The 18,813-nt window shown below is 34.0% G+C and overlaps 1 non-coding gene across 1 annotated transcript; it reads left to right on the top strand.

The window, feature by feature from the left end:
• Window positions 1–4,915: 4,915 nt before the first annotated feature.
• Window positions 4,916–5,139, top strand: LOC149969078 (small nucleolar RNA U3). Its single transcript, XR_016474095.1, has one exon. It is a non-coding gene; the product is annotated as a small nucleolar RNA U3 (small nucleolar RNA).
• The last annotated feature ends 13,674 nt before the right edge of the window (window positions 5,140–18,813 follow it).

Here is an 18,813-nt window from a genome sequence, read left to right as displayed (position 1 = left end):
ATTTTCCATTCACTCTCCTATTTTAAAAGATATTAAATATTTAATTTACCAAATTTATGAACTTATTAAAAAGTGTATCTTTCATAATTTTATCGGCAATGTTAAATGTCCTCACAGCCAAGAACTGTTATTTTTTTGATTTGGGTACATTTGTTCGAATTTCATTCGTCCGAACGGTGGTACAAATATCCGAATGATCATTTGTCCGAAAACGTATTTCATTTGCCCGAAAAATGTATCACAACTTTTGTTGGTGATTTAGTCGTTCAATTTATGTTAACTTTACTGGCGAATTTCATTTGTTCGAATAATCGTTTGTCCGTTTTTTCGAACATTAGGAATTGGTTGTTTTTTTAAAAATATTGTTAATATAAGAAAATAGTAACATTAACGTGAACCCAACCTAACTAAACCTAAAATATCCACAACATTCAACGCAATTCCCACTTACTATATCCGGACCAAAAAAAAACAGCAATAAGAAATACGAATGAAATTCGAACATTTGTTCCACCGTTCGGATGATTGAAATTCGAACATTTGTTCCACCGTTCGGACGAATGAAATTCGAACATTTGTTCCACCGTTCGGACGATTGAAATTCGAACAAATGTACCTACCCCATTTTTTATTAGAGATTAGAATGTGTGGGACATAATTTAGTCCGCTCAAACAACATATTAATCAGGGGTGAGATATGTGTTATGGCCACGCCAACAAGGTGATACTTGGGGATAGGGATGGGACACCCGTGGCGGATGTATGACAACCATTATCTGCCTCCAAGACGCGAGGGATTATTTAACTAATTATATACTCATTTAATAAAATTATCACGTTTAAATGGGGGATCGCATAAATTGCCATTAAATCCCCTCTCTGCAATCTGCGCCCATTTAAATAAGCGACGATAGGGGTCGTTAGTGGCGGGACACGATTTTCCGAAAACCGAGGCTTAACGATTCAGTCAAACGCCTTAATAACGCGGGTCTCTTAAAGGTGAAGATTTATAAGAAAGAGAAATGGCGGGGTTGGGGGATTGAGATCCGTAACCTTAGTAACGCGCGAGCGCCGCTCTTCATTTCCTGCTCCGTCTGGAGAAATTAGCTCGAGAGTTTTTTGTTCCATTATCGCGTTCGATTTTGAGCGACGTCGTCTGCTTTCTTAGTTATTAAGAAGCGAAGGCCCCATTAAACCTGATTAATTAAAAGGCCTCCCCCCTTCGCTTGATTAACACGGGAAACGGAGGGGATGGTCAATTTAGGAAGAAGTCTTTACGAAAGGGAAACGATAATGGTAGCCTCTTTCATTTACTTCCCCCTCCCCAACATCCCCCCTCCCGCAAAATGTCTGATGACTCATAATATCGAATATACCTTTGATGAGTTTTTATTCGTTTTTGAAGCTTAAAATAGCTCAAATGCACGTGCTAACAAAAAAATTTAATTTATTTTGGAGTATTAGAACTTTCGTTTTATAAAGTTACGTGGCCTTCAGCTGGTTTAAATCGTAGATATATGAAATACTATAGATGCACAATTCTACGATGGACTGATACGGAAGTCACAACTAGCAGAACAACTCGTATTTTCTGGATGCGCTACGTGGGGTGCCGGAGTGGTTAGCGCTTTCGCCTCGCTGCAAGAGGAGTCGGGTTCGAGCCCTACTTGTGGCACTGGGTGAAAACTCGGAACAACTCCTTCCGTGTTGTGTTTGCAAGCTCTTTTCAAACTGGTTTAAGGGGTTTTCCTCCGAGTTCTTTGGTTTCCCCTTCCATAAAAACTTGTAGAGGTTAACGGTAATAGTTAGTGTAGGGAGCTGTTGGCTCTCGTGGCATGTAGGGCTTGATACCACCCTCCTACGAATTGTAACCCGGCCACCTGTTTAAAGGCATTATAAGTCGCTAGATAACTTGAGCCTAAGGTGGTGACAAGGGTATTAGCCTAGCTGATTATTATTATTATTATTATTATTATAGCGCCATCTATGCAAAAAAAGCATTTTATTTAAAAAAAATTATTTCTGTTTAAAAATGAAATTCTTTAAAGTTAATAGATGTTTCTATAAAATAAATTGAACAACAAAATAGTTATATAAAATGTTTCTCTTACGTCACAAGACAGAGCTTAGATTAGTATTGTAGCACGCACGTTTTGCGTAGGAAATAGAAAATTTGAAATTCTTCGCAACTCCATCACGTGCTCCTAGACTTGTAAGAGACAGTGCTGTAAAAGAAACATTAAAACAAGAGCCCAAGTTACTTACAGAAAGATCTATTATCATAAAATCGCTTTCCGTTTTCTAGATATCGTATTAAATGCAACACAGTAGGAATCTTTGAAAGAGTTCGAAAATCAATTGTACGACAAGCTCGAACCTGTATCAGAGCCTGAGTTAGCTATTTCGAACCATTTTTGTAATGTATTAAATGAAACAGAAATTTGCATTTGTAACTTCAATTCTAGCTAATTAACATTAATTTCTATTCCTTAAAAAACTTTTTCTAAGTGTTATTAAATCCTTTGTAGGACACTTAATACTCAAGTCTGTTAAAGACATCAGTTATGGTTATTACCCATTATAAACAAATGATTACTAACAAGGAGACTACCCGAGGTGGTTATCATCGATTTTGTTGAAACTCGTGGGTTAGGTAGACCTTTTGGTAGTATGGAAATTGCCAAAGGAAAAAGTTGCAATGGGCTTTAGGTTTCCTATGGCAACCGAAAATGTTCTTGACCTCTCCATTTAAAAAAGCATTAGATTTTTTCGGTTACCCAAATTTTGATAACATTTAACGAAAATTGATAAATTTTAGCCAAAATCATTGATCAATTTTACCGAAAATAGGTCAAATTCATCTTTAATTGAAAATTTAATTTTTTCAATTTTTTTTAAGTAAGTAAGTATCCTGTTAAACCGAGAAAATCCCATGCTTTTAAATTGAGATTTTTTGTTTTGAGAGATCAAAAACATTTTCGGTTGCCATGGGAAAACTAAAGCCCATTGCAACTTTTCCCTTTGGCAATTTCCACACTACCATAAGGTCTACCTAACCCCCGAGTTTCAACAAAATCGGTGATAACCACCTCGGGTAGTCTCCTTGTAAGTGGAAGCAATTGTAAGCATTCGCAAGTACCATTTCACGTATTCAATAGTAAAAGTACAATTCCTTTTCCTTAACACTCGTATTTCACTCTTGATCACTTTCCAACATAAGATCACTATCCCAGCTCAGTGAAAATACTTTGAATTGGCATTCGCCTCATACAAGGTGCTTATTTCCAAAATTTCTGACCGTGTTTAAGTATCGATTAATATTAATATTGGAACTAAAATAACTGTAGAATTTAGCACACTTCTGCTAGTTCAATAATGAACTTTTGACATCTGCTATTTTGATTATCTCTCCACCGTACTTCACATTACTGCTTATTTCGTTGTTTTGGAGCCCGGTTTTTGTGGGCCTAAAACTCTGAAACAAAACATTTTAGGACCATGTACATAAGACATTTTTCACCCAAGAACACGCCCTAAAATTTATGACACGCTCACCGTAACACCCTGTATGTACCTTTTTCAATATGACCATTTCCATCGTTCTAAATTCTTGGAAAAATATCAGTTTCGATGTTTTGGAAAGCGTACTTGAGCGCCTTCGTTTTTATTATTAAACGCCTGATTTTATGCCTTTTTTGAAGTTGAATAATTTATTCAGATATATTTGGATGCCCCCAGAAAATAAATATGAAATAATACACATTATGAACAACGTTATACTGGTTTTCTGTCAATAAGGAAACTTTCATTTTGTGGTATCCAAGTTTTTCGACGTCTCGAAGCTACATTTGTTTTATTAAACAAACTGATTTAATAAAATAAGTTTATGGAGATTTTATTTTCTATATACAATGTCGTTGAAAATTAACGCGAATAAAACAACTTTCTGAAATAGATTAGATTGAAACGGCATGGTTTTCTTTATCATCTTTCTTTATTTGGCTGGTTGCCAAATGACAAACGGAACTAGGTTTTTTTCTGCCTGTCCCCTTTTAAATTAACTTACAAGGAGACGACCCGAGGTGTTACACCGATTTTGTTCAAACTCGGGGGATTGGTAGACCTTCATGTAACTTGAAAAATCCTAAAGGGAATTTATTCAATGGGCAACGGTTTTACCATGGCAACGAAAAATGTTTTTGAAACATAAAATGGAAATTTTCCCATTGGAAATAACATGGGATTTGGACCGATTCCCTGTGAAATATTTAAAAAAATTGAAAAATTTAAAATACCACAATTATTTTTTTTTTAAATTGACGAAAAAAATCAAAATTGATCACATTTTGATCAATTTGAACCAAATGGGTGAAAATGAACCGATATGGCTTAAATAGGAAAATTTTCAATTTTATGTTGTCAAAAACATTTTTCGTTGCCATGGCAAAACCGTTACCCATTGAATAAATTCCCTTTAGGATTTTTCAAGTTACATGAAGGTCTACCAATCCCTCGAGTTTGAACGAAATCGGTGTGTAACACCTCGGGTCGTCTCCTTGTTAGTGGAGCACAAATGCCCTGGTGGTAGGCCAACCACTGAACATGTTGGCCTAATTTAAAGGGGGACAGGCAGAAGAAAACCTAGGCCTTTAACAGTCGTATGTACTATCTTAGAATACGCTCTCCTTGGATCAAGTTTTCAATCTGCGTTTTTCGATTTCGGCGGTTGTTATTATTCATTTATATATTATATAATTCCAAAGGATTTTCGGTATTATTATAGACAGTATGAATTAACTCTAAAATTATAAATATTTTTGTTTTAAAATAGTTTAAATTGATTTTTCGCGAGGTCATTTAGTTAGTCTGAGGTTATCTCTTTTCCGATTTATGTTATCTCGAAAGAAGTTTAATCAAGATCATACTTCAAGGGATCATTCCTATAGTTGATCTTCTCGAATTTGTTCATCCAAATTCGAGGCCCCATCAACCACGAGGATGAGCTTCACGATCCTCTCCTGAGCGGGAAGCGGAGATCGATCATTCCCCGATTTATCGGGGAGTATCTTTCTCATTGATGATCGTTCCACTTTCGATCTAGTATCGATTGTCGGAGGGAGAGGATCGAACCTGACTGGCTTTTTCTTGTAATTATAAAATAAGTCACATAATGTTTTATAGTACATATTATATAATTCCATATAAGTTAATAAAAATGATATCTAAATAAAATATATAATTAAATTGTAAACTGTAGTTTATTTCGCTAGCATGGCGTACATTATGGTTTCTTTTCGCTTGTTAATGGAAAAGAGTAAGGCGTCATTTTACTCCGATTCTGTGGTGGCTAATCGTTTGAGTTCAAACATCCTTTTGCATCGTCGTGTACATAATTTCACTCGGGCGGGGGGCACATCTGCTCCTGGGTCCTAAATTATGAATTTGGAAGCCACTTATTGAGATTTTGTAAGTTATATTCTGTAGTTCAATTAGGCATCAGCGTTCAAAGCGGAATATTCTAGTCCTATGAAGTCCGGGTAGATATAAAAGTCTTTGTATCACATAAACGTAGAGCTGGGAAAAAGTTAAATTATTCTAGCTTAAATTAATTTCAGGGCATATGAATTCCGGTGTACGACTTGGTAGATATCAATCACGTCAACTGCCATAAGCGAAAGTAAAAGTGAACATAAATAAATTACGAAAAAGATGTATCACATAAATATAGAACTGGAAAAATTCTAGTTAAAATTCGATTCCAGGACATATATATTTCGGGGTACGACTTGATAGATGTCGCTAACGTTAGCTGTAATAATATAAAGTAAAGTAAGGGTAAGTAAATTACGACCAAGATAAGAATCAATGTATTACTTAGTACTGGAAAATGGTACGTAGCTCACTAGTTTAAATCCTATTCCAGGAACTATGTATTCCGAGGTACGCCACGAAACTGAATAACATTTTCATAACGTCCCTCACGGTAGTTTAATTGTGTTTGAAAAGGGAATGGGAAATACCCTAAAAGGATACCAGCATCTTAAAACCTTATACAGTCGTTCAACCACTCCCATAAAACATACCGCCATCTATCGGCAAAATCTCGAAAACAATCTTATTTAGAAACCCCCTTCCTCTCGAAACAAATTCAAACACGAACTATAAATAAAATCGGATAACTTAGCCAAAAAACTATTAGTTTTTCCCCCGTAAGATTGGGTAAATTCGGTAAAAAGAGACCAAACCCAATTTTCTGCAACGAACCGAGAGAACAGGGGGGAGGAAGGGGTTGGGTTGGTCCCCCCCCCCCCACCGGGCTTAAATCAACACGTATCGCCTTAAAGGCGTCCGCTTTATCCCAAAACAACATCGGATGTTATTACTGGCTCTCCTTAAATGAGAGTCTTCCCAGTCCCCCCGCCAGAGGACGCTCGAGAGAGAGGGAGGCTGTAGCCCCATTGGGCCCCCATCAGGGGGCTCTGTTTTATCAGTCTCACGGGCTGTGATTGATGAGAGTATCCGAAAGGTTTTAAGTGGTTTTCTACAACCTAAACAACGCTACACCGCCTCCCTCTGCCAGAGACCTTTTCCCGAGTTAAACTCGCGGAACGTTCGGAGCTCCATCTACGTTATATTTTTTACGTTATCGTAGAGTCGCTCTTCTAAACTATTTAGTTTCTAATCTGTAGACTAAGTTGGACGGGTGGACGCGATGAGGGGAAGCGAGCCGACGGGAGTAGCCCCCGCGTAAAGTACAGCCTAATCAATTTTCTAAGAGTCGTTTACCGCCATGTTATTTCGTAAGGGGGGGGGGGGGGCATCTACAGCCCCATCTTGGGGCCTTTCTCGCCGCATTTGGGCTATTTCTCTTCCGGCCCCTTCTCCGAAGCTACCCCTCCCCCGGTTTCCTTTCGTAGTTGTCCAATATTCCTGATGAACGTTTAGAAACTAGAAGCTGGAGACGGAGTTATTAGAGTGGTTTAAAGGATTACTTGGTGTTTCGGTTGAAAGGGTAAGTTCGGGGGTACGGTTTACGCCGTTGGATAGCGGAGTTCGGTGGCAGCTGAGACCAGTAGGTGTGGGGAAGCATGCCGATCCATTTTGACGTTAATAGTTTTCGTCGTCTTCGTTTTAATTAAAGTTTTCGACACCAGTCGGCTCGTTGGAGCTGCTTACCTAATGCGCTGACGTGGATGTAGTTTACGCGCCACTACACCTGCCTTTATGTTTATATTTACCGCGGCGAATATTATTTTAGACGTATTTCGCGGTCGCGTAACCAAATGTTTCGTCGAAACCTCCGAAACGAGGTCCGAGAGAACGCGATGGCGTTGCCATGGCGACGAATCCGTAAGACGTCACGCCGTAATAGACCCGCTATTTAACCCGTTAAGAAATCAGTCGAGGCCTTTCTTCTTCGCATTCTCGGAATGAATAATTCGGCAACAATCCTCCAGGGGTCGCAGTTAACTTCGCCTTGGCGCTCCCTGGTGGCAAAGCGTAGAAATCATTAGCCAAAAGGAAGAGATTATGCTTTTCGTCCTCTCCGCCAGGAAGAGCCGCTTTTTTAAAGGGTGGCGAGGCAAACGGCGAAACCCCGAACGCCCTCTGCCGGCGTGCCTAGTGAATAAATAATAGGGCGAACATTTCCTTGTTTTTGAAACGTTGCCGAAGGAAGAACTTTAATCTGACTCCGTTGTTACGAAAGCTATTAGACAGAAGCTCTTATCAGTGGGAAAGACAAAAAAAAACGAGAGCGGCGGGCGACTAGGACGACATCTATTAAGCGGGGGTAGAAGTGGTAAAAGGGAATAAAATACAGTATAGATAACGGAGAGCCAGGAAATCCAAAATGTTTTCTATTTTTTATCCCTCATTATGGGTATCTTCAACGTGGGGGGGGGGGAATCAGGGCTGAATTAAGGCTCCATAAACAGGGTTTCCAGTTTTAAGGGCAACCTACGATTCTTAACAACGCTTTTCTACAGATATTACTTTACATGAATTCAGTTTCAATGTTTCGGATTTTTTCAGAGATGACAGCTACTAACACGAGTTTAAAGAAGACAGAAATGTTATAGCATCAGGTTCACTTACACAAACTTTTAAATATTTCTAGAATTTATTTCCAAAATGAGCCAATGAACAAATTTCTAAAAATTACTTTCCAAAATAAACGAATAAACAAATTTCTAAAAATTTATTTACAAAATAAACGAATAAACAAATTTCCAAAATAAACGAATAAACCAATTTCCAAAATAAACGAATAAACAAATTTCAAAAAATTTATTCATAAAATAAACAAACAAATTTCTAAAGTAAGCAAATTAAGCTATTTCTAAAGTAAGAAAATAAACCTATTTCTAACGTAAGCAAATAAAACAAATTTCTAAAGTAAGTAACTAAACAAATTTCTAAAGTAATTAAGCAAGTTAACCAATTTCTAAAGTAATTAAGCAAGTTAACCAATTTCTAAAGTAAACAGATTAACCAATTTCTAAAGTAAGCAAATAAATAAATTTCTAAAGTAAGCAGATTAACCAATTTCTAAAGTAAACAGATTAACCAATTTCTAAAGTAAGCAGATAAACAAATTTCTAAAGTAAGCAAATAAACAAATTTCTAGAGTAAGCAGATTAACCAATTTCTAAAGTAAGCAAATAAACAAATTTTCTAAAGTAAGCAGATTAACCAATTTCTAAAGTAAACAGATTATCCAATTTCTAAAGTAAGCAGATAAACAAATTTCTAAAGTAAGCAGATTAACCAATTTCCAAAGTAAGCAAATAAAAAAATTTCTAAAGTAAGCAAATAAACAAATTTCTAAGGTAAGCAAATAAACAAATTTCTAAAATAAACAGTTAAATACACTAATTTCTAAAATAAACTATTGAATACACAAATTAAAAAAATAAACTATTAAATACACAAATTTAAAAATTAAACTATTAAATACACAAATCTCTCAAATAAACAATTAAATACACAACTTCTAAAAAAAACAATTGAATACACAAAGTTCTAAAATAAACAATTGAATACACAAAGTTCTAAAATAAACAATTGAATACACAAATTTCTAAAACAAACAATTTCTAAAATTATTTTTAAAATAAAAAAACAAACTTCTACATATTACTTTTAAAATAAAAAAAAAAACAAATTTCGACATATTACTTTTACAATTAACAATTAAATTTCTACATATTACTTTTAAAATTAACAAACAAATTTCTACATATTACTTTTAAAATTAACAAACAAATTTCTACATATCACTTTTAAATTTAACAAACAAATTTCTACAATTTACTTTTAAAATAAAACAAACAAATTTCAGAAATTTATTTATGAAACAAATAAATAAATAAAATTCAAAAAATTATCTCTAAAATAAACCAATAAACAAAATTTTATAATTTTCTCTAAAATAAACAAACAAAATTTTAAAATTTATCTCTAAACTAAAGAAACAAAATTTTTAAATTTATTTCGTAATAAACAACGAAATTTCTAATATAAACAAATAAACAAGTTTAAAAAAAACTAAAATTTTCCTTCTTTGTTAAAAAAAAAACAAAATTTAATAATCGTTTAATGATAAATTAAGTATTTAGCTATTGAAAATCAAGAATTTCAAAATTGGGCAAAAAGCTTAAAAAGTTGACGAAGAATTTTGTAGCTTTTTTTTGCAACTCAACTAACCTAATAAACTGATTCTTCCTCGCGATTCTTACGAATCTTAATAAAATAATAAAACGTTTTGACAGAAAAGCGAGATTTCTTAGTCATGCAAATCTCTTTTCGACTTTTCTGGACATTCAAATGAAATTCTCAACTCCAACAAAAACACACCCATTACTCTAGTTTCGCCCCCTAGCGGAATTTAGCGAAATAATTTCCGTTTTCCCAATTTCATCTTCTTTAGGAAGAGGAAATTAAGAAAAGTTTGAGACAAACGTATCCTAAAACCGGAAAACAGACCAGCTTCTGGGTTTAAACCGACCAAAATAATGTGATAGCGAATTCTGATTTGTCCTATTTTTGACCAACAAACCAGGGGCGTGTGGAACGAAAGGGTTTTAAATTAGAGTAACAGAAGTCACTCGCTCTTTCGCGAACATGAAAAGAAATAATTACAAAAGGTCTTTTTTTTAAAATTCATTGTTGTACGGTTTGAACTTCCCAAATTTCCCGTCGCCCTCTGAAAACCCCAGTTAGTCTTTTGTGGTTCTCCGAAGGGACTAATCTGTCCTCAAAGAAGAGAGAGAAATGACCCTGAGGACAACCTTAATTAAAAGCCCGGGCGCGGACAAGAGCGGTTTCCAATTTCGGAATCTCCCATTTCCCATCTCTCCGCCAGACATCAACAATTAAAATTTATAGTAATAACTCTCAGTTTTCCTGACCAAAGGAGCTTCTCGAGAGCTTCTCAAATGGAAAACAAATCACAATTTGTAGTCGCCAAAACACAATCGTCAATAAAATCAAGTGGAAATTAAAAATAAAAATATTACAAATGTTTTCTGGTGCTCCCACAGGGCTCCATTAACTTGGCTCGCCATAGTTTTCTAACTAAAGAAAACAAAGCGGATATTATTGCACCCATTTCGCACCATTATGCACCAAAACTTTAAAATTTTGCACCATCATGGCTTACGAGTTATTTAAATTTGGAACTCGGCCGGCCAAGTTAATGGCAGCTCGCCACTTTCTTAAATTCAAAGATTGAAGTAGTCTATCTCGTTGCACCAATTTTGCACCATTGTGCACCATCATTTTCAAATTTTGCACCAAACTGGTTTAAAAGATATAATACACTGAAAATGGGCGAGCTGGTTGCACTAGTTTTGCACCATTGTGCACCACCTTCCACAGGGTTCATAAGGACCCGGGAAACCTAGAAATATCAGGGAATTTGATTGGCAGATGAAAAGTCAGGGAAATATCAGGGAAATTCATTTTTTTTCTATAAATGTGGGAAATTTAAGAGGTTATGAGGGTTCACAAAGTTTGCCCTAAAGAGTACAAAATTAAATCGAACCGTTACATTTTAGGTGCCCTTAACCCGGAAAAATACGGGAAATTACAATTTATTTGGTTAAAATCAAGGAAATAAAATTTTCAAATAAGGGAAATTACAATTTTTTTTAAAAATCAGGGAAATAACAATTTTTGTAAAAATCAGGGAAATTAAAAAATTTTTGGAAAAATCATGGGAATTACATTTTTTTGTAAAAATCAGGGAAATAACAATTTTTGTAAAAATCAGGGAAATTACAAATTTTTGGAAAATCATGGGAATTACATTTTTTTGTAAAAATCAGGGAAATTACAAATTTTTGGAAAATCATGGGAATTACATTTTTTTGTAAAAATCAGGGAAATAACAATTTTTGTAAAAATCCGGGAAATTAAAAAATTTTTGGAAAAATCATGGGAATTACATTTTTTGTAAAAATCAGGGAAATAACAATTTTTGTAAAAATCAGGGAAATTACAAATTTTTGGAAAATCATGGGAATTACATTTTTTGTAAAAATCAGGGAAATAACAATTTTTGTAAAAATCAGGGAAATTAAAAAAATTTTGGAAAAATCATGGGAATTACATTTTTTGTAAAAATCAGGGAAATAACAATTTTTGTAAAAATCAGGGAAATTACAAATTTTTGGAAAAATCATGGGAATTACATTTTTTTGTAAAAATCAGGGAAATAACAATTTTTGTAAAAATCAGGGAAATTAAAAAATTTTTGGAAAAATCATGGGAATTACATTTTTTGTAAAAATCAGGGAAATAACAATTTTTGTAAAAATCAGGGAAATTACAAATTTTTGGAAAAATCATGGGAATTACATTTTTTTGTAAAAATCAGGGAAATAACAATTTTTGTAAAAATCAGGGAAATTAAAAAATTTTTGGAAAAATCATGGGAATTACATTTTTTGTAAAAATCAGGGAAATAACAATTTTTGTAAAAATCAGGGAAATTACAAATTTTTGGAAAAATCATGGGAATTACATTTTTTTGTAAAAATCAGGGAAATAACAATTTTTGTAAAAATCCGGGAAATTACCAATTTTTGGAAAAATCATGGGAATTACATTTTTTTCTGAAAAATAGGGAAATTTATGTGAGGTCACAAAGTTTGCTCTAAAGAGTACAAAATTAAATCTATCAGTTTTTCTTAAAACATTAGGTGTCCTTGCCATTGGAAAAATCAGGAAAAAAATCATTGATAAAACCTGGAAATACCAGTGGCAAAATCTGGAAATATCAAGGAAACCGGTTTTCCAATAGATGTATGAACCCTGTTCAATACCTAAGTAGCTTTTGACCTCAAATTACGAGAATGACTTTGAAAAAAGTAACGTAAGTGGTAAGTATGTCACTTTTGACTTTGTTTGACTTAAAATTTCCACAATTTTACAGATACTAAAATTTCTAAATTTCAGTTTTGTACCAACTACTTTATGAATTTCAAATTAACTACAACTTTTAATATATATTATTAAAGCAAGTCGTAATGATTGTTAAACAAAAATATAATAATTCGTAAAGAGGCTTTCCTTAATTTCTTACAAATTTGAACGTGGTCCTGGGGACCTACCTTTAATGTTAAGCCGCCTTTAAAAACCTTTTCAAACACATTTCTCCAGGTCAAAAATTCTTTCTTATTTTAGAAAAATCGGTCTGCTTTTGGAAAAATTTCCAACAAATAAAACGAAACTAAAATATAGGGTGAACTTGTTGGACAAAAATGGATGGCCGAACTTTTAAAAGATTTTCTCGTCGGAAAGATGATTTTACTAAATTTGAAAAAGCGTCGACAGAGGTGCAATCTTAAGAAAATCTAGTTTCAAGTATGGGTTGAAAAGCCGGTTGGTTTTCCCTTGATAAGAATACGTAGCCAAAGAGGAAATTCATAAATACTGAAAAGCTTTTCAAACTATATTCGAGAAATTTTAAAAATTGCGCGTCTATACCAGAAGAGATGGAGATGATATTCTGGAAAGAAAAGTTGGTTTTTCTGTTTGTTTCGTCTTTTGTGATATTTGGCGCGAGACTGGAGTGCCTACGCTAAAACTTTATTTAGGGAATGGTTCAATATATGGCGTGCAATACCGAAATTGTTGGTTAAAGTTCACAGAATATTTCCCGACCTTACTAAACAAAAATAACATAATTTTCCAATATCTTCACAGACTGAGTAAATATATTATCTTTGTTTAAAAGAACCATAGCGATTGGTTTTGATCGGGAATTAAGATATTGTTTTTAATACATTAATGTAGTCATTTCAAACCATGAATATCGAATTGCCCTAGGTCGTGGGGATGGGAGGAGCTTCGCTATTATGACGTTAGCCAATCACCGCGCTCAAAATTTGATTTTCTGGACAACGTTTTGAAACGTAAATTTTTTTGCCAAGGCTTAGCACGAATTTTATTGTGTTAAGATTTAATATTCATCTTTTAAATTGAACGAAAATTGATAAAAATATTAAAAACTAAGTATCTTAATTTATGATAATCCAATGATTTTTGTAGTAGTAAAAGTGTTTTTCTAAGAATTACGAGTATTTCCCTTCGCCGGTTAAAAAACGCCATCTTGTAAAATTTCTTGAAGCTAGTCAACGACAAAAGTCTGTTCTCTGATTGGCTCAAGTGATGACGTAAAACGCTGAAAGGCAACGCCCATCTTAGCCCCAGAAGGTAGAAAGGGTAATGATATATATATTTAAACATTTATTAAAACTACAATTAGCTAGTGAACTGACTGCAAACGACCATTAGCTAAGCCTACACTGTTAAAAATAAAGGTTTTATTTTCGACCTCTAAAGTGGTTAAAACCTTTTCCAATAGTTAAGAACATTCAACTTACTGCCACATAAACCTTCTGCTCTCCAAATTCAGTCCTTTTGTGGAATGTTTAAGCACTTAATTCACACTTTTTTTTAACAATTTTTCTACATACACAGTAATAAGTTAGACCTTCTAAACTCTATTTGCAGTCCTTTATATGCCATTATTTATTTATTTTTTTTAATTATTCAATACGAGTCAATATAATAAGCAGTAACATGGCCAGATTAAGCTGGTTTCCGCCCGATGGCAATAGAAAAATGAGCGTCTTTGAAGTAGCGGAAAATAGTGAGGTTTCAAAACGTAAAGTATAAGTCATGTATTTCGGATTTGATATAGTAAGAATTCTTTGACAACCCAATTTGAATACGCATAGTTTAACATCTTAAACCATATCTATATGTATAATCTGTAATCAAACTTTGAAGACTTAACTTTTGTTAAATATTGCAGGTGATTTTTAATTTCTTCGTATTGTGTTATTTCAAAGAAAATATTTAAATCGGTCAATATAATTTTTCTCTTCGATTAATGGAATTAAATAGTATTCAAAAGGACCAAAAGGAAAACTGCAGCGCCATCTATCCTAAGAAATAACAATTATTATTCATTTTCTTTTGCTAATGGCTGTTTAAATTTGGATCGATTCATGTAAATTATCTAATTATTATTATTATTATTATTATTATTTATAACATCAGGTAATTGAAAGGTGTATGTTAATTAGCTTTCTGCAGTATCTAGGAGGAATAATTTTTTTCTTTACCGTCGCACGGCCAACTATGAACAAGAGTTACAGAATCGAAGTTGGCTGTGATATGGTAGTCACGTGATCTAGTTTTCCCATTTCAACAACTTGGTTAAAGCAACTGTCGGCTCTATAATTGCCACCTGTATTATGAGGCTTTCCTTAATTTGTTACAAATTTGAACGTGGTCCTGGGGACCTACCTTTAATGTTAAGCCGCCTTTAAAAACCTTTTCAAACACATTTCTCCAGGTCAAAAATTCCTTCTTATTTTAGAAAAATCGGTCTGCTTTTGGAAAAATTTCCAACAAATAAAACGAAACTAAAATATAGGGTGAACTTGTTGGACAAAAATGGATGGCCGAACTTTTAAAAGATTTTCTCGTCGGAAAGATGATTTTACTAAATTTGAAAAAGCGTCGACAGAGGTGCAATCTTAAGAAAATCTAGTTTCAAGTATGGGTTGAAAAGGCCCCTGTTATTAGAGATGGCCATTAATCTATCAGAATCTTCGAAAAAAATGACTTTCGTGGAGAGCGTGGAGCCATCTATTAATGGGAACGGAATCTAAAATTCAAAATATCGAAACAATAACGTCGTCAGAGAGCCATTATAGGGTATTATATTTAGACCACTTTTACTCTGCTTAGTGAACTTCAACCTAAATTATATATCCCATATAAAATATATTGGAAACAATTACTATAATTGAAGTTATTGACAAATTTACAAACGAGCCAATCAACGTGAAGCATACTTTTATGCCCCGCCTTTTGAGTCAAAATGTAGCTTCAGCATCTTGTTTTGATTTCGACGCCAGCGACATCTGTTGAAAAAAGAGCTATTTCACCTAGAGCCGACACTTGCTTTAAGACCAAATTTATTTTATAGTATCGCCTATTCATCGCCAAAAAGTTTTTCCGGTACATTTCGACTAACGCAGACAATTTTGCTGAACTAAGTTACTTATTTACAGCCCTTTTTTCTCTCATAATTTTGCTAAAATTTCGTCCGCTACAAATTCTGAATTCGGTGCTTTTATAGCTCATTAAAATTATGTTTTGGGAGTTCAGTTTGTATTTGGGAAGTTCTAAAAAAATCCTTATTTTAGCCCCTGGGTATTGTATTAAACATGAAAGATTACAATGGTTCGAAAATAAATTATTAGACCTTTTTTAGTACCTAAATGGTTCGAAATAAATCAAACGTCCAATTTTAGTCGTCTTATAAACCTTCATTTTTAACAGTGTACTATCCTTATTTATCGGAAGATCAATTATAATTATAATTTTTTTAATTGTCATATTAAATGTAATTATGTTACTTTTGCTTTAACTGTTTCCAATTTTCACCTATCTGGTATAAACTCACATATTCCAATATTTGTTCCGACGATAGGAGGTCCTAAATAAATTATTAGACATTTATTAGTACCTAAATTATTCGAAATAAATTAAAAGTCCAATTTTATGGGTTTTATAAGCCTTTTCTTATAACAGTGCAGATCCGTTCAAATTATTCGAGTAATTAAAAGCACGCTTGGCAGTTGATCATAGCTACAATTCTGTTCATTTCCTGAAATTAAAACAAGATTTATTCGATACAAAATGTAAATTTGCATCGAAGAATTTGATGATAAATCCGTGTAAATAATTTAAAAGAAATAACGTGCAACGTAACGCAGTGACAGAGGGGAAAAGGCAAATTATATTGCGAGTTAGCGACTGGAAAAAAAGGGTTTCTTCTGGAATGACTAGAAAGAGAGTGGTTGAAGAAAATGAACGGCGAGAGGAATTTCAGCCCGAAAACACGAGTTTTCGTTGCTAGGGTTGGCTGAATGGATTAAGGAAATTAGCCAAGCGACTAATTAAAAAGATACATCTGCCCGCCGCAGAGAACAAGACCTCCACGACACGCCACCTAGCGCTTTTCGCGCGCACTAAAAATCTTCTTCGTTAATTCTTCGCGAGCAAGAAAGAGATGTACGCCACTTGAAACAAGCCGTCACCCCAGGACATCCTATCGAAAGGTGAGAGTTGATACCGGGTAGGTAGAGTTCGGCGTCTGGATAAAAATTAACCACTTATTTTATTTTTATCCATAACCTACAATTATCCGAAAATATAAATTATTTTTTGCATGTTAAATCGTTGTTTATCCATGGATAATATCCATAAATAAACAGTTAACCAAAATATTTACGATTAATCGAAAATTTTTCAGTTAATTTATCTGCTCTACCTGAGATTAGAGGTCGGCGGAACAAATAAATTAACCGCAAAAATTTCAATTAATCATTAAAATTAGTATTATTTGTTTTATACGAATAAATTATACGAATAAACAGCGATTTAACATGCAAAATTAATCATTTTTTTCGAATATTTCTGAATAATTCTCGGTTATGGATAAATATAAACAATCGTATAATTTCTTATTCAAACGCCGACCTCTACCTGAGATAGATGAATTGGAAACAGTTATAACCAAGGTAACATAATTACATTAAATATGACAATTAACCAAAAAATATAATTATAATTGATCTTTCGATAAATAAGGATAGTATATTGTTTAAAATAAAGGTTTATAAAACGACTAAAATTGGACTTTTAATTTATTTCAAACCATTTAGGTACTAAGAAAGGTCTAATAATTTATTTAGAACATCCTACCGTCGAGAAAAATATCGAAATGTGAGTGTTGATACCAGGTAGATGAAAATTGGAAAGAGTTATAGCAAAAGTAACACATTTAAATTAAATATGACAATTATAAAAAAATTATATATATATATTTTTTTTTTATTCGATTGTGACGTGTGGGACAATTCAGTCCTCTCGTCCATTTAATTAATCAGGGCGAGATATGTGTAACGGCCACGCCAACGGGGGGATACGTGGGGACAGGGGTGGGGACACCCGTGGCGGAAGTATTCCGACCACCCGTTGGGGGATTGGTGGTTGTCCTCACACGGCCATCCACAAACTCTGCCTCCCGGACGCCTGGGATTACAGGAGTGAGCCACTACTCCCGGCTAAAAATTATAATTATAATTGATCTTCCGATATATAAGCATAGTATACACTGTTAAAAATGAAGGTTTATAAAACGACTAAAATTGACTTTTAATTTATTCCAAACCATTAAGTTACTAAAAAAGGTGTAATAATTTATTTACATGAAATATGACAATTATCCAAAATTTTTAATTATAATTTATCTTTTATCAGAAGTATATTATACACCTTATACAAAATAAGTATCCATCTAGCTCATAAATATGAAACGCACAATTAAGGATTAGTTCAGTATACAGAGCTCATAGTGACTAAATATGTCCCAAGTAAAATAAATTACTACCAAGGACGATAGTACACTATTCAGTTGGGTTGCAAGTCCAAGTTGGAGCTAGAATGTCATAGCCGAAAAAAAGCTCGCTAAGAAATTAAACATTAAAACAGTAGAAAATGGCGTTGTTATTATGTTACTTATGGTTACGTGTACCATCGCAAAGCTATTGAAAAATCGTTTGGAAAAAAACCCCTTTTGTTTATCCACGCATAAAGTAATTGAAATATTTGAACATTTCTGAAGAATTTCGACAGAAAAATACACAACCAGCATAAACCAGCATCTATTTTAATTAAAGGTAAAAATCTCTTTAACGTGCCCGGGGGGGGGGGGGAGAATGGTGGGGGTCGAAACGGAATGAAGGCCAAGAAAAAACTGAAAAGAGTTATTCTTCCAGAAAACGTTCCGACTGGCTCCTAACCGTATGGAGGGCGTGCGGGTTTTAGGGAATCTTGACGCAGGTGCTGCCCTCTAGACGCCGACTAAAGAGACGGCGAAAGGTCTAAAGAGCGCCCCCTATACGTCTTCTTACTAATTAAAAAAAAGACTAGTACGAACGCCAGAGGGGGCTAAAATGAGTGTAACTAAAAGCATTGGCTGTTAGTCTTCGCATTTTAATGAGAAACTCGAATGAATATAAAAAAACGTAAAAATTAAAAAAAGGCAAAAGAGCTCAGTGGAAACGAAACTACTTGAAATGTGAAACTTGCCTTTTTGTGTGTGTATGTATGTGAGTGTAATTCTATAAAAAGAAAATAGTTCCTCCTAAATCAGCAACTCGCGCTGAGTAGCTTTTGCTGGCGACAACGTATTTTAAATCTAGTACGACTGGGCAGAAA

The sequence above is a fragment of the Leiobunum rupestre genome, chromosome 1 (assembly GCF_980474605.1).
Source record: "Leiobunum rupestre chromosome 1, qqLeiRupe1.1.hap1, whole genome shotgun sequence".
NCBI classification, from domain to species: Eukaryota; Metazoa; Arthropoda; class Arachnida; order Opiliones; family Sclerosomatidae; genus Leiobunum; species Leiobunum rupestre.
This window is presented reverse-complemented; position numbering and strand designations above follow the sequence as displayed.